Below are 13,443 nucleotides of genomic sequence, written 5' to 3'. Positions count from 1 at the left end.
TGTTAACGTGTGATTTATTTCCTTAGACCATGAGAGTATCGTAGTCACTTATTACCGTACAATGAACTTTGGGGTTGCTCAAACGTCATATGTAACGTGGTGATCATAACGACAACTTATAGGTTCATCGGAAAGTTTGACAAGGGACTAGATACCTCGAGAGTGGAATTTGCTCCTCTGGCAATGGAGAGATATTCTTAGGGCCCTCTCGGTGTGACGACATCTATCATCGTCTGGCCACACACAGGTGACAATGTCACGGGGATGCCAAAACACGTCAACGAGAAAGAAGAACAAAACCGATAACGAGGAGACCAGTATAGTGAACATGTGTATGACTCAAGAGGATACCGATATTTCTCACCTCGGGTTCGTAAAGTATCACGAAGCAAAGGGAACATCACATGATAACCAAACGTTCACTTGAATGTCATTCGTGTAATCATAGGGATTGATATGGACGTCCACGGTTCCACTATCGGTCATTGAACGAAGGAGTTTCGTTCATGTTTATGTTTTACTGAACCTACAGGGTCACAATCTTAAGGTAATAGCGATCTCCTGAGTATTAGTAGGATAGGAATAATGAGAATATATTTATGAAATAGTTTCATTAATATCTGGAATAGCTTCGAGAGGAACCGGAAGCGTTTCAAGGTCACCGGAAGGGTTTCAGAGTTTACCAGGCAGTACCGGGTATTTCCAGTAAATAATATATAGGTGGAAAATATTTCAATGATGTTAAATTATTAATAAAAGGCTCTAGTACTTGTTAGGGGGATTTTATATTTAATTTAATATCAACGGGCCTTAAAAGGCCAAGTGGTGGAAGGATAATTGGGCGACAAGGGCCCAATAGGGGAGGCGCCACCCTTTAGCCTTTTTGGAGGCCAAGGGGAGGCCACACTGGAGTTGGAAACCCCCTCCTTGGCCTGACTAAAGGGGAGGTTTCCTTTCCCCCCTTGTGGCGCTATCTCCCCTCCTCCAACCTATATATACTAGAGGTTTGGGGCACTTTTGGATACACAAGTTTTGGAGCCTCCTCTAGGTCTCTAGCTCTAGTTCTAATTGGTTCCAGTTGATCAATTGGAGCTAGACCTAAATCCTCATAATTAGAACCGTAGTGTGGTTCTAATCTCCTCCCTCTAATTCTCCGGCGATCTGTGGAAAGACTATTCTTTCGGTTTATGTTCGAGGGACCATTCATGGGCGGTTCGTGGGATCGTTCATCTATGGTTCGAGGGACTCCAAGCACAATCTACACCGACTTGTCTACTTCTGGTGCACTCCGGAGTCGGTAATGATCATTGATCCAAACTTTATATGCATCTTCGTATTGTTCCTGGGTGATCGTAGGGCGTTTTTTTTCTACTACGTTTCCCAACAATGACGATGTTCGCCTTCATCAAGGAGCTGCCCACCGATGAGGACGACGACACCAGAGTTCGAGGGTGGCGTCGCCACAATCTGCCGGAGAGCGTCCCGGAACCGTTGTCTGCTGGCACCGAGGCCCGCGACTTTCGCCGGAGTTGCGGACGAAGATGGGCGGGGAGGGGAGGAGGAGGAGGAGGAAGAGCGCAGAGATTGCGACGTGGACGGTGCCGGGGCACGGCTTAAATAGCCACGACCAGGCCAAGTGAAGGGTCGGTCAGCCGTTGGAGTTGGTTCTTCAGGAAGCTGTGTCTGCATTGAAGCGGCGGCTCCTGAGAGGCCGCGTCTGTTTGCGCCACCCTCCAGCCAAGTCAAATCGCGAGCATCAATGCGGGCCGTTGCGTGCTCTGGGACGACATTGACGCAGCACGGGCATGGCACATGCATTAGAAGTAAAGCGTGGGAGGGACAAGTGGGGTTGTTGGGTGGGCCAGGCGGTCAGTCGCCGGCATGACAGCGGTCTGAACGCCGGCAACCCCCCTCCCCCGCATTTGTCTCTGGTTTGCAGGAAAAACACGTCCGGACCATCTTGCGTACCGATACATGCCTGCCTTGGATGGCTTACATGGTCCGGACAACGCACTCCGGACGTATGCGGGCGGTTTGAGGATCAGCGTTGGAGATGTCCCTGGAACAATTTGTTAGGCACGGTTGTGTCTCGCCCGCGAGGAGACACAAGCTAGTATTACCTCAAGGACACCCTAAATAGTCTGGTCCATAATCACATAGGTACACATAGAGTTTTATTTTCTTTATATTCTGGCAAAATAAATTCATATATTTAAAAAAAAAACTCAGTGTACTTAAATTATTTAAAAATATTCACCACGAATTTGATTTTTTTGAATATTGTGTAATTTTTTGTTACATCCTCCTATCCATGTTAATTAATTTTTGAGACTCCGATCCATATTAGTTGTCACCGATTTAGTACAACTGGTATAATTTTTAAAAATGTTTATATCATAAAAGAAAATACTTGTGACATTTAAAAATGTTCACACTTTCAGAAACAATGTGCGTGACATTTCTGACATTTTTGTACACTTAAAAGAGATGTTCCTGTAATTAAATAAAATGTTTCCTGACATTCGAAAAAAATGTGTGTTACATATAAAAAATCAGGCATCTCAAAAATATGTTTGTAACATTTAAAAAATATTTATATAATGTAAAAATATGTCCACATAATTTTAGCTAAATGTTTTGTACCATTCAAAATAATTGTTTTCAAAATGTATTTGAAAAACGTTTAACAAGTATTTGAAAAAAGTGCTGAAAAAAGTTTATTTGAAAAATGGTAAGCATGCATAATTTTTTTTATGCATAAGTATTTGAAAAAAATGTTAATATGTATTTGAAAAATGTTAAGCATGTATAATGTGTATGAAAGAAAATGTACAATGTGTATGAAAGAAAATAGACATCAAAACATATATTTGAATAAAAACGTTAATATGTATAAAAAAATGTTAAGCACGTATAAAAAAATTGCTGCAATCCTAACTAGCCGTGATGAAGAAATTAGGTTGGTACCGATTATAGGTCTCCAGCGTATACCTCCAGAAGGTAATTTTTAATCCAAATACCAATATGTATACCACGAGATCAGGCCCTCAGTATTCAGTTCTAGAATTAAATCCATTGTACTTCGGTTATACTCGGTGTATATACTTGTCGACAAAGTATCACCAATGGCATGATTAAATGTCATAGTGACATTTGTGTTAGCATGGCCACAGCACACATATAGTACCTTAATTATTTCTGATCCCAATTCCCAAACAAGGATAACATAACAGCTGCCCATAGTCTACATGCCTCTGAGCACAACGACCGCTGCTAGCTCTACACAAGACGCATGGATTTGAGTGACACGTACCCTAAACAAACGGCCCCCATGCAGTCAACCAGTACAAGTTCCATTCCAAACGACCCTGCACAGATGCAGAGACAGACAGCAATAACATAGTACCAAGTGCAGCCACTGAAGTGAGAGCCATGGAATGGAATCAGCGCACACACGCACCCACTGGCAGGCACATGGCAAGTAAACAATGCCCCCGTCTGCAACTCCCTTTCTGCATCATCTCATCAGAAATCCCTAGCATTTGTCCTGGCCCCCTTGGACTCCTCATGTCTGGGGCATATCCGCAGGTAGGAAAGTGCCTCGCCACATGCGGTACGCATCACACCCGCCTTGTTCCTTGCGGCGTCCGGATCGAAGCATCCGCGGGGATTCAGTGAGCTAAAGAGAATTTCCCTAGAAAAGTGCAAATGCCTCGCCCTAGTTGCTTGTCCCCATGCATGCCCTGCCCTGTTATCCCCTAGTTGCACTAAAACAACTCTCGCACCCTAATCATACTTTTTGCTGGCTGCCGAATATAAAAGCCCCTTCCCTTATAGCCTAACCCAGTCCTGTGCCGTGCAACAGGATGCCAAAGGGAATTGCCCCTTGGGAAAAAGCTGGAACGGCTCGGCCTAGCGGCTTGGCGTCTTGCCCTTGTACCTCTTACTGAAGAATCATGTTTGGTTAGCGCCTGATGATCATCGGGACTAATATAATGGCGCAGCCTTAACCATATCCTCTTCGCCCTATGCGCTTTCCACGAGATTCTTCTACTGACATGCAAAGCTGGTCACCTTTCCATGCATGGCTGCATGCAAAATCAAGGCCTTTTTCACTGGCGTCGCAGCAGGCAGTGTGTAGTATACGTACGTGCGAGTCCAAGGAGGAACCGGCAGGCCTAAGCTTTTGCTGCATTTGACCGGGACATTTGGGATGCTCTGCATCACAAGCTCTTGTTCTGACGTGACTATGGTGATTCTGACGTTGTTTAATCCATCAACCTAATCTCTGATCGATCTGCCTTTTTGGTTGCTGGATTTGGTTGTTCTGAAGATGCATACAAGGCCATATATTGTTAAGCGTTCGCAAGCAAAAGCGTATGACTTAATTAGCCTAAAGGTCGACACGTGTGGACCTGCTTAAAGTTGATGTAGGAAAATTTTGACAAGTAACCAACAACATCACCTTTTCAGATGATCTTGACGTTACTAATTTAATTCTCACGCTGCTGCTAAACTTCGTTGTCTGATTAGTAGGAGAATTAAAGATCGCACAAAATGTTGGTCCGTAACAATAGGTCACAAGTGCTGTATGACTATTACATGTATGAGACAGAATCTTCTTGAAGTTATAGCATGATTGTGACATGATCTGTCCACGAGCTAACCAAGCCACAACTAACAAAAGTAATAGCCGTCCAAGCTACGTACATAGATTTAAAACCAATTTCGTGCGTGGATTTCCTAAGCTACGGAGTAGTAACCCAAACTCCAACTTCTTATACCCTAGTCTTTTTTACTAGGTGGCTAGCCATGTGGAGTCCAACTTCTAGTACTGCCGTGATCCATCCTACTATCTACTCCCTCCGTCCCAAAATACTTGTCGGAGAAATGGATAAAATTGAATGTATCTATAATTAAAATACGTCTAGATTCATCCATTTCCCCGACAAGTATTTCCGGACGGAGGGAGTACTCAGCAATTAGTCCTGATTGCCTAGTTTACCTTCTCTGAAAGTGACAACTACATTTTTTAGGGAAAAAATAACTACTATATATATTAATCAACGGAAAATATCACGAGGAAACTCAACCGATCAGTCACCAGTGTTAAGAGATATTTACGTTCATGTGTTTTCAGGTTGAATCCTTCCGTCTCATAAGATAAGATTGTTTTTCAAGCTATGTTAGCTTGAAAAATGATATTATATTAGGGACAGATGGAGTAAAAAATATATGAGAAAAGATAACAACTATTTTTTTTTGATAATCAGGGGCCCAACCCCTGGTTCCTTTTTTCATTAAGAGAAAAGAAACCACACACGAGTTCTTCTACAAGTTTCAAACTAACAGCTAAAAAACGTCCCAAGCAGCTACCACAAACTGCTCAGGAACCAGAACTACAGCCGCTATAGTGCAATCCAGTACTACAACCTTATTACAACAGCTCACAAAACGGAAACCACAACTGCACCTATTCACTACTCCCAGCACAAGGCACGCAGGCCGAGGGGAATAATGGAAAACTACTCCCTCCGTTTTTAAATATAAGTCTTTTTAAAGATTTCAATATGGACTATATACGAAGCAAAATGAGTGAATCTATACTCTACAATACGTCTATACACATACGTATGTAGTCCATATTGAAATCTCTAAAAAGACTTATATTTAGGAACGGATGGAGTAGTAGCTGGAGGAAACCAGATGAATTGAATCCTCTTTGTGCAGGTGCAGTTTCTGGTATTCCAGCGTAGTCCTCCCCCCGTACGCTGCTTTCCTGTCGCCTCCTTCCAAGATGTAGCCCCAAAACCACGGCTTACATTGGATCAATTTGGTTCTAGCGCAAACGGCGTCTGTTCAAGAGCTTTCCCAACATTTTTTGGAATGACATCAACATCCCTCCCTGCAGATCCTTGGACACCTTTGTCCAGTCTCGCAGGTATCGTGGGATCGGCCCCAACATGTGTTTCTTAGATATCTACGAACAATGATTAAAAACAATCGCATTCCTGGCATTGCACAGTCCCCAGAGGACCGTAGACGTAATCACGTTCAAGTGAAGATATCTCTTGTCACATAACCACAACCTGCCTAAAGTTTCAAACTTAACCACTGACACATAATGCAAATCCTGAACCACTGCCCAAACTTGCCTAGCCGCGATACATTCAAAGAAAAGGTGGTGAACAGACTCAACTTCCTTACGGTGCACACACTCTAAAAGTTTAGCCACCCCCCTCTTCCTTAGGTTATCACAAGTCATGATTTTATTTTGAGAGAACAACCACAAAAACCCTTGTATTCTAGGTGGGACCCCGATTTTCTACACCACGGGCAGGAATATAGGCTGGACTCCTCTAAATTTAACAATAGCATATAGTGATTTAGATGAATACACCCCTTTAGATTCATACTGCCAAATTAGAGAATCTTCATCTCCACTATATGTGGTAAGCTCCATGATGCCCAACAATTCTAACCACGGACACATTAACTCATCTGAGAAGGTCCTTCTAAAGGTGCATGTAAGCTCTCTCGCATCCCAGAGTTCAGCTATTGTCTTGTTTTTCTCTTAAACCAGGAAATACAAATCCCAAAAATGGGTAGCAAGAGGAGCATCACCATGCCAAAAATATCCTCCCAGAATCTTGTTAATCTCCCATTACCAACTTCCCATTTGTAACCTAATTTAACTGCCTGAAGAGCCCACTGCACCCCTTTCCAGAATTGGGATGGGTGGCTTTCATGACAACAAAGAATATTTGGGTTCCTAGTATTGTATTTATTATCAACTATCTTTCTCCATAGAGAGCCATCCCCAGCAATATATCTTTTCACCCCTGCCCCTATTAGGTAAAGATTAATATCTTGCAGCTTCAGGAACCCCATGCCACCATATTGCTTCCTCGTACAGATGGAAGGCCAGTTAGCTAAATGAATCTTATATGCCCCTTCACTATCATTCCACAGGCAATTGGCCATATGAGAGTTAATCAGATTAATTGCCCACTTGGGGAATTTAAAGAAAGACAACAGATATATAGGAATGCTAGCTAAACATGAATTAATCAAAGTATTTTTTTTTCAAGATAGGATTGCAGCTTGCCTCTCCACCCTACTATTCTAGCCAGAATCTTACCTATCAAGTACTGCAAATCCTCCCTACTCAATTTATTAAAATGCAGAGGTATCCCTAAATATTTACTGGGAAAATCTCAAACCGTACTTGAAAGATCTCAAGAAACCTATCTAGCTCTAGCCTCTCCATATTAATGGGGACCAAAGCACTTTTGTGGCAATTAGTTCTCATGACAGATACTTCTTCAAAACAAGTCAGGATCCATTTCAGATTAAGTGCTACTTGAAAGTGCGTTAAGTCGACTAGAGGGGGGGTGAATAGGCGATTTTTATGAATTCTTCACTGAGGAATTTCAGGGTGAGGAAATTCCTAAGTGAAGAACTACTTGCAGCGGAATAAGTATTCAGATGCATACATGACATAACATAAACATGGACATCATGATGAAATAAAAACAGACACAGAGTACAGGAAACGTAAGCACATGATAAAACATGATGAAGACAAACAGACTGAAGAAATTGAACTGAGGAAATCGAGAAAGTCTTCAATCAAAGTCTTCAAACAGATATGAACAAGCACACAACACAGTAATGAGGAAATGGAAGGGATGAGGAAATAGAACCAGTTAGCTCGGTGAAGACAATGATTTGGTAGACCAGTTCCAACTGCTGTGACAGTTGTACGTCTGGTTGGAGCGGCTAGGTATTTAAACCTGAGGACACACAGTCCCGGACACACAGTCCTCACCGTATTCTCCTTGAGCTAAGGTCACACAGACCTCGCTCAATCACTCGTGGTAAGTCTTCAGGTGACTTCCAAACCTTCACAAACTTGGTCACTCGGCGATCCACAATTTCCTCTTGGATGCTCTAGACCTTGACGCCTAACCGTCTGGAAGATGCACAGTCTTCAAAGGTAACAAGCGTCACCACACAAGATCAATCTCTTCAGTGATGCTCAATCACTTGGGTTTGTAGGTGTTTGGGTTTGTGTTTTCCTCACTTGATGATTTTCGCTCAAAGTCCTCGGAGGATGGGATGCTCTCAATGACAAGTGTCAGTTTCTCTCGGAGCAGCCAACCAGCTAGTGGTTGTAGAGGGCAGCTATTTATAGCCTAGGGAGCAGCCCGACATGATAAGACACAAATGCCCTTCAATGATATGACCGTTAGGTGGGTAGATAATTTGGGACAGCTAGCGCATAGCACAGCAACGGTCGGAAACTTGAGGCACAAATTCCTCAAGGTTATCATGTTCCTCACTTGTAGGCAATCCGCACTGGCGAATTCCTAAGACTAGCCACAGTGGGAGTAACTTCAGCAGTAACTTCAAGTCCAACTCAGCAAATTTGTCTATGTGGCAATGAGTTAATGAAGAGAGAGGTAGTTTTAGTAACTTAGCTAGTTACTATAACATCACACATATCAAGGCAAGATGAGTCTATAGCATAATAAATGAAGTGTTGTATGTTACTACACATATGTTACTTCACACTATAGAGGTAGTAACATAGAGTAGTAACATGCTCATGTTACTACTCTATGTTACTACCCATTGTGGCTAGTCTAACTCCTCAGTTAGAACAAATTCCTCAGAGACCAGAAGATCTTTGTCTCTGTCACTGAAGAAATTGACTGAACTGCATGAGATTTCCAATGGCTTCACTTGAAAGGATTGGTAGGTGTAGGATTTTGAGATGAGCATCACTTGGAAACTTTTCCTTAGTTTTTCCTCGACCCCCTTTAACAGTACGGTGTTTCCTATGACTCAAGAAAGAGAAAATGAAACTACAAAAACAAAAGTCTTCACGCTTCATGTTCCCCGTATGAATATCAAGTCTTCATGGTCACACCAATTTCTTCACTTTCAAAGTCTTCAGAAATCCAAAGTCTTCAGTCAAAGACATTCATTTTTAGGGGTCAACTTTCTCTGTAAATATCAAACTCCTCATAGACTTATAGACCTGTGTACACTTACAAACGCATTAGTCCCTTAACCTATAAGTCTTCAATACACCAAAATCACTAAGGGGCACTAGATGCACTTACAATCTCCCCCTTTTTGGTGATTGATGACATTATAATTTAAGTTTTCAACGGGGATAAACATATGAAGTGTAAATACTGATATTGAGGAATTTGATTGCAAGATATAGAAGAACTCCCCCTGAAGATGTGCATATTGAGGAATTTTCTTTTGAAGCAATGCACATTTGAAGAGTAGAATCATGGAGATCTCCCCCTATATCTTGTAATTCATACACGCATTTAACATATGATACGAAGAATTTGAAATGCATGATGAAATATGGTGACTGATGTAATTCAGCATGTGTGCATTAACATATAGGAGGAAATAGCATGCAGAAGAACATAGCAGAAGTATCAGACCACCATCGGGTATAAGTTTACAACTCGATCCAACAAAGTCTTCAAAAGAACGAGAGTTGTAACTTAGCAAAAAACGCCCATATATAGAGACCCGCTTGAAGACGAACTCAAATTTATCCCCCTTGTCATCGAATGACCAAAAGGGATGAAAAGTGAGAACTAACGCCCCTGAAGAATATCATCGTGAAGTCGATGGAGGAGCGCCAGTGTTGTTGGGTCGGTTGTTGAAGTAGGGCCTGCCGCAGTGTCATCCAAATCTTCATGCTCATCAGTGTTGCGCGATGAAGAATATGAGCTGGCCACCAAGGAAGGAACTTTGACTTTCTTGAATTTCTTCGCTGGTGGTTGAGACCAGTCAAAGTCCTGCTTGAGACCCATTTGCTTTAGATCTTCTTCACCATAAAGATGTGACAGAACAACCCAAGTACGACTGAAGACTTCATGGAGGTAGTAATGGTTTTTCTTCACTGCATTGTGTGTAGCAGTCATGGTGTGAAGAATAGAACCAAACTGACGCTTAACCCATTTGTGGTTTTGATCGACCTTCTGGTGAAGAATGAGGAGAAGCTCACGATCAGTCATCACCCTTGGAGCTGTGCCTTGACGATTTTGCTTTGAAGCATTTGCGGCAGAGTTATGAGTGGCAGAGTCATCATTGGTGGAGTAAGATGCAGCTTTGTGGAACTGTCCATCCAATGGACGAATGCCTTCATTAATAACAGCAGTAGCCTTGCCCTTTTCATCAGCTGAGGAAAATGTCCGCTTGAGGACTTCAATGGGGGGCAAGTAGCTGAGATGATTTTGAAAGTCAGACTTGTAATTGATTGAAGACCTTGATCTAAGGAATCTCATAATCTAGGGAGCGTAAGGCTTCAATTCAAAAGGGACAATGCAACATTGGCCAGAGTCCTCATGAAGAAATCATGGTAGTTGACAGGAACGTCATGAATGATGTTGAATAGCAGATTCTTCATGATACCAACGACTTCTTCTTCATTAGAGTCGTGGCCCTTGATTGGACTCAAAGTTTTGGTCAAGATGCGATAGACAGTCCGTGGCACATACAACAATTCCTTCACGAGGAATTTGGTCCTTGGTGCTTGACCGGACTTCAGCGGCTTGATCAACACTTGCATATAGTGGTCAGTGAGTTCAGGTTCATGATATATACAACGAGCACCTTCTAGGGGAGGACTGACAGGCAGGGCATGAAGTAATTCAGAGGCCTTTGGTCCTGAGGCAATGGATTTGCCTGTGGTCCTTTGACACGAGGCGAGATGCACAAGTGCTGAGGACTTTGCCGGAGGAGCTGAGGGTTTTGGAGGAGCTGGAGCAGCATGAGGGATTTGTTGTGAGGGCTTTGCAGAATTGGGCCGTGAAGGCATTGAAGCAGAAGCACTGGGCTTGTGTGCGGGCTTCTTGGGCATGGCCTTCTTAGGCTTGCTTGCAGAGGCCTCAGCAGTGGCAGCAGCAGCAATAGAGTCTTCATTAAATTTCCTCGCCGCTTCCTTAGCCATTTTGGCTAGCTTGGCTTGCCGTTTAGCCCATTCATCAGGATAGTCCTCACCGCGCTTGAGGCTGGTAGGATCAGCTTCTTGGCCTGGTGCCAATGGAGGTCTTGGGCATGGAGGGTGAAGAGCGAATTTCTTCATGTACTTAGGAGTGACATATATGTACTCCCTCCATTCTCTGGCCCATCTCCTCTCTATCCTCTGAATGCGAACCTTGCGCTGATTTTTGTTCTCCTTGCCATGTTTGGCTTCATCAGGAGTACAATATTCTTCATAAATGTCATCAGGGATCTCAAACGCTGTGTTGACTTCCAATTTCTTTCCTCCCTTCTGAGGTTTCTTGCCGTCTGCCATTTTCTTCAGCTGAGGATTTTGAACTATTGAGTTCTCTGAAGAGGTATGCAACTTTTCTTCGAGGAACGCTGCAAATGAGTTAAGTTGATGAGAACCTAGTGATTCAGCAGCGGACATGAGTACCTGTGAACAGAGTATAGGTGCAAAGAATTTGGAGAGGTCATATGCGTTCTCAGAAGTTTTTGCAAAAAGAACAAGTTTGAGGAATTTGACCAGATGTGTCTTGAGGAATTTCACTAAGCGTTCTTTGACTTAGGTTCCAGAGTTGTATAGATTGGAAATCCACACAATTGAGGAATCTTGAAGAAAAATGTAGCTTAGGGAAACAGATCAAGAACTGATGTTTGTGTGAGGTGTTTAGAGTGTGAAGATTGAGAAATAAACACCTTTTGAAGATTTGTAGAAATCAAAGGAATCAACAAGGGCAGTAAAAGTAACTTTTAATTACCCTTGACGAAGAACACGATGAACTATGAATAGTAGATTTGAAGCTCGTCGGTTCAGATCTTCCACGCCCTAACTTGGCAGAGGAAGACAGCTACGGCGGCGGCAGAGTGAAGAAATCCACGGCCGGCGCGAGTACGACGGCGACGAGGTCGAGGCAGCGAAGCTCTTCCTCACCGGCGACGATGGAAGTAGTGGCGGCGCTAGGTTTTGAGAGCTCGAGCGAGGGAGTGAGGTCGAGCGGAGTAAAAACAGTCTGAGGAGGGTGAGGGGTATTTATAGCCGAGGTGAAAAACTACTCGCCCGAGGAAAAAGGATGAACGTGCCCCTGACCCTTCTCATTCGTGCGACATGTGTCACCCACGTACTGTGAGGTGGAGATCGTGTGAGATCATGGGTTAATATATAATCATATCGTGGAATGCGGAACGATTTGAGCGGTAAAAGCCAAAAATTTAGATTAGAATATTTTAAGGTTTCGTTCGCAAATTCTTCAGCTGTCAAGGACACAGTGAAGATTTTGAACGGGTTTCAAATAGAACGCACATGGAGAATTTATGAATAGACTGGGTTGAGTTTAGCATAGAGGGGGAAGGGTCCGATCACATTCACTTAGCAGAAAAGGCAACTTGAAGAGATAGCAATAAGTGAATGCTGTAGAGGACATAAACTCATATATTTACATAGCCAATGAAGAAAAACGACGGAAACAGTAAGACATTCCAAAGTTGAAGAAATTGAACAACTGAGGAATTTCAAAAATGAAAAAAACTCAAATTGACGATTTTCAACTTTTGTTGGTGGCTTGGCCCACCGTATAAGAATGCTGATTTCAGGCACCGCGTACAATTGTTGTAGGGCTCTGAGAATCAAATTTTTCGTTGATTTCTTCACACTTAGATTGTTAGTCTTCATTGATTGAAGAGAAACGTTACTTCGTGTGTTGCACATCTAAGTCATCAATTTAGCATAAGTGTTAGGATGTGTGTCCTTTTCAAAGGACATTCGAAGATTCTAAGATATTTAGCTCACACCGCACTTGCTAAATATCTTCTCATCCAAGGGCTTTGTGAAGATATCGGCTAGCTGTTCTTCAGTCTTCACGTGCTCGACGGAGATGTCGCCCTTCAACACATGATCACGAAGAAAATGATGACGAATTTGAATGTGCTTTGTCTTCGAGTGCTGAACTGGGTTATGAGCAATCTTGATGGCACTCTCATTGTCACAGTAGAGAGGCACATTTCTTCATGTTGACGTCGTAGTCCTTGAGGGTTTGCTTCATCCATAGCAATTGAGCACAGCACGATCCAGCAGCAATGTACTCAGCTTCAGCAGTAGAGAGTGATACGCAGTTCTGTTTCTTCGAGGACCAACATACCAAGGATCGTCCGAGGAAATGACATGTGCCTGATGTTGACTTGCGGTCCACACGATCACCAGCATAGTCAGAGTCTGAATATCCAATGATATCAAAGGCCGAGCCCTTGGGATACCATAATCCAAGTGTTGGAATGTGATCTAGATATCGAAGAATATGCTTCACAACCTTATGGTGTGATTCCTTCAGTGTAGCTTGAAAGCGGGCACACATGCAAACACTAAGCATAATATCCGGCCTAGATGCACATAAATACAATAGAGAACCAATCATGGAGCAA

This window comes from Aegilops tauschii, chromosome 2 (assembly GCF_002575655.3).
Source record: "Aegilops tauschii subsp. strangulata cultivar AL8/78 chromosome 2, Aet v6.0, whole genome shotgun sequence".
NCBI lineage: Eukaryota > Viridiplantae > Streptophyta > Magnoliopsida > Poales > Poaceae > Aegilops > Aegilops tauschii.
The sequence above is the reverse complement of the archived record's forward strand: the minus strand, read 5'-3'. Positions refer to the sequence as shown.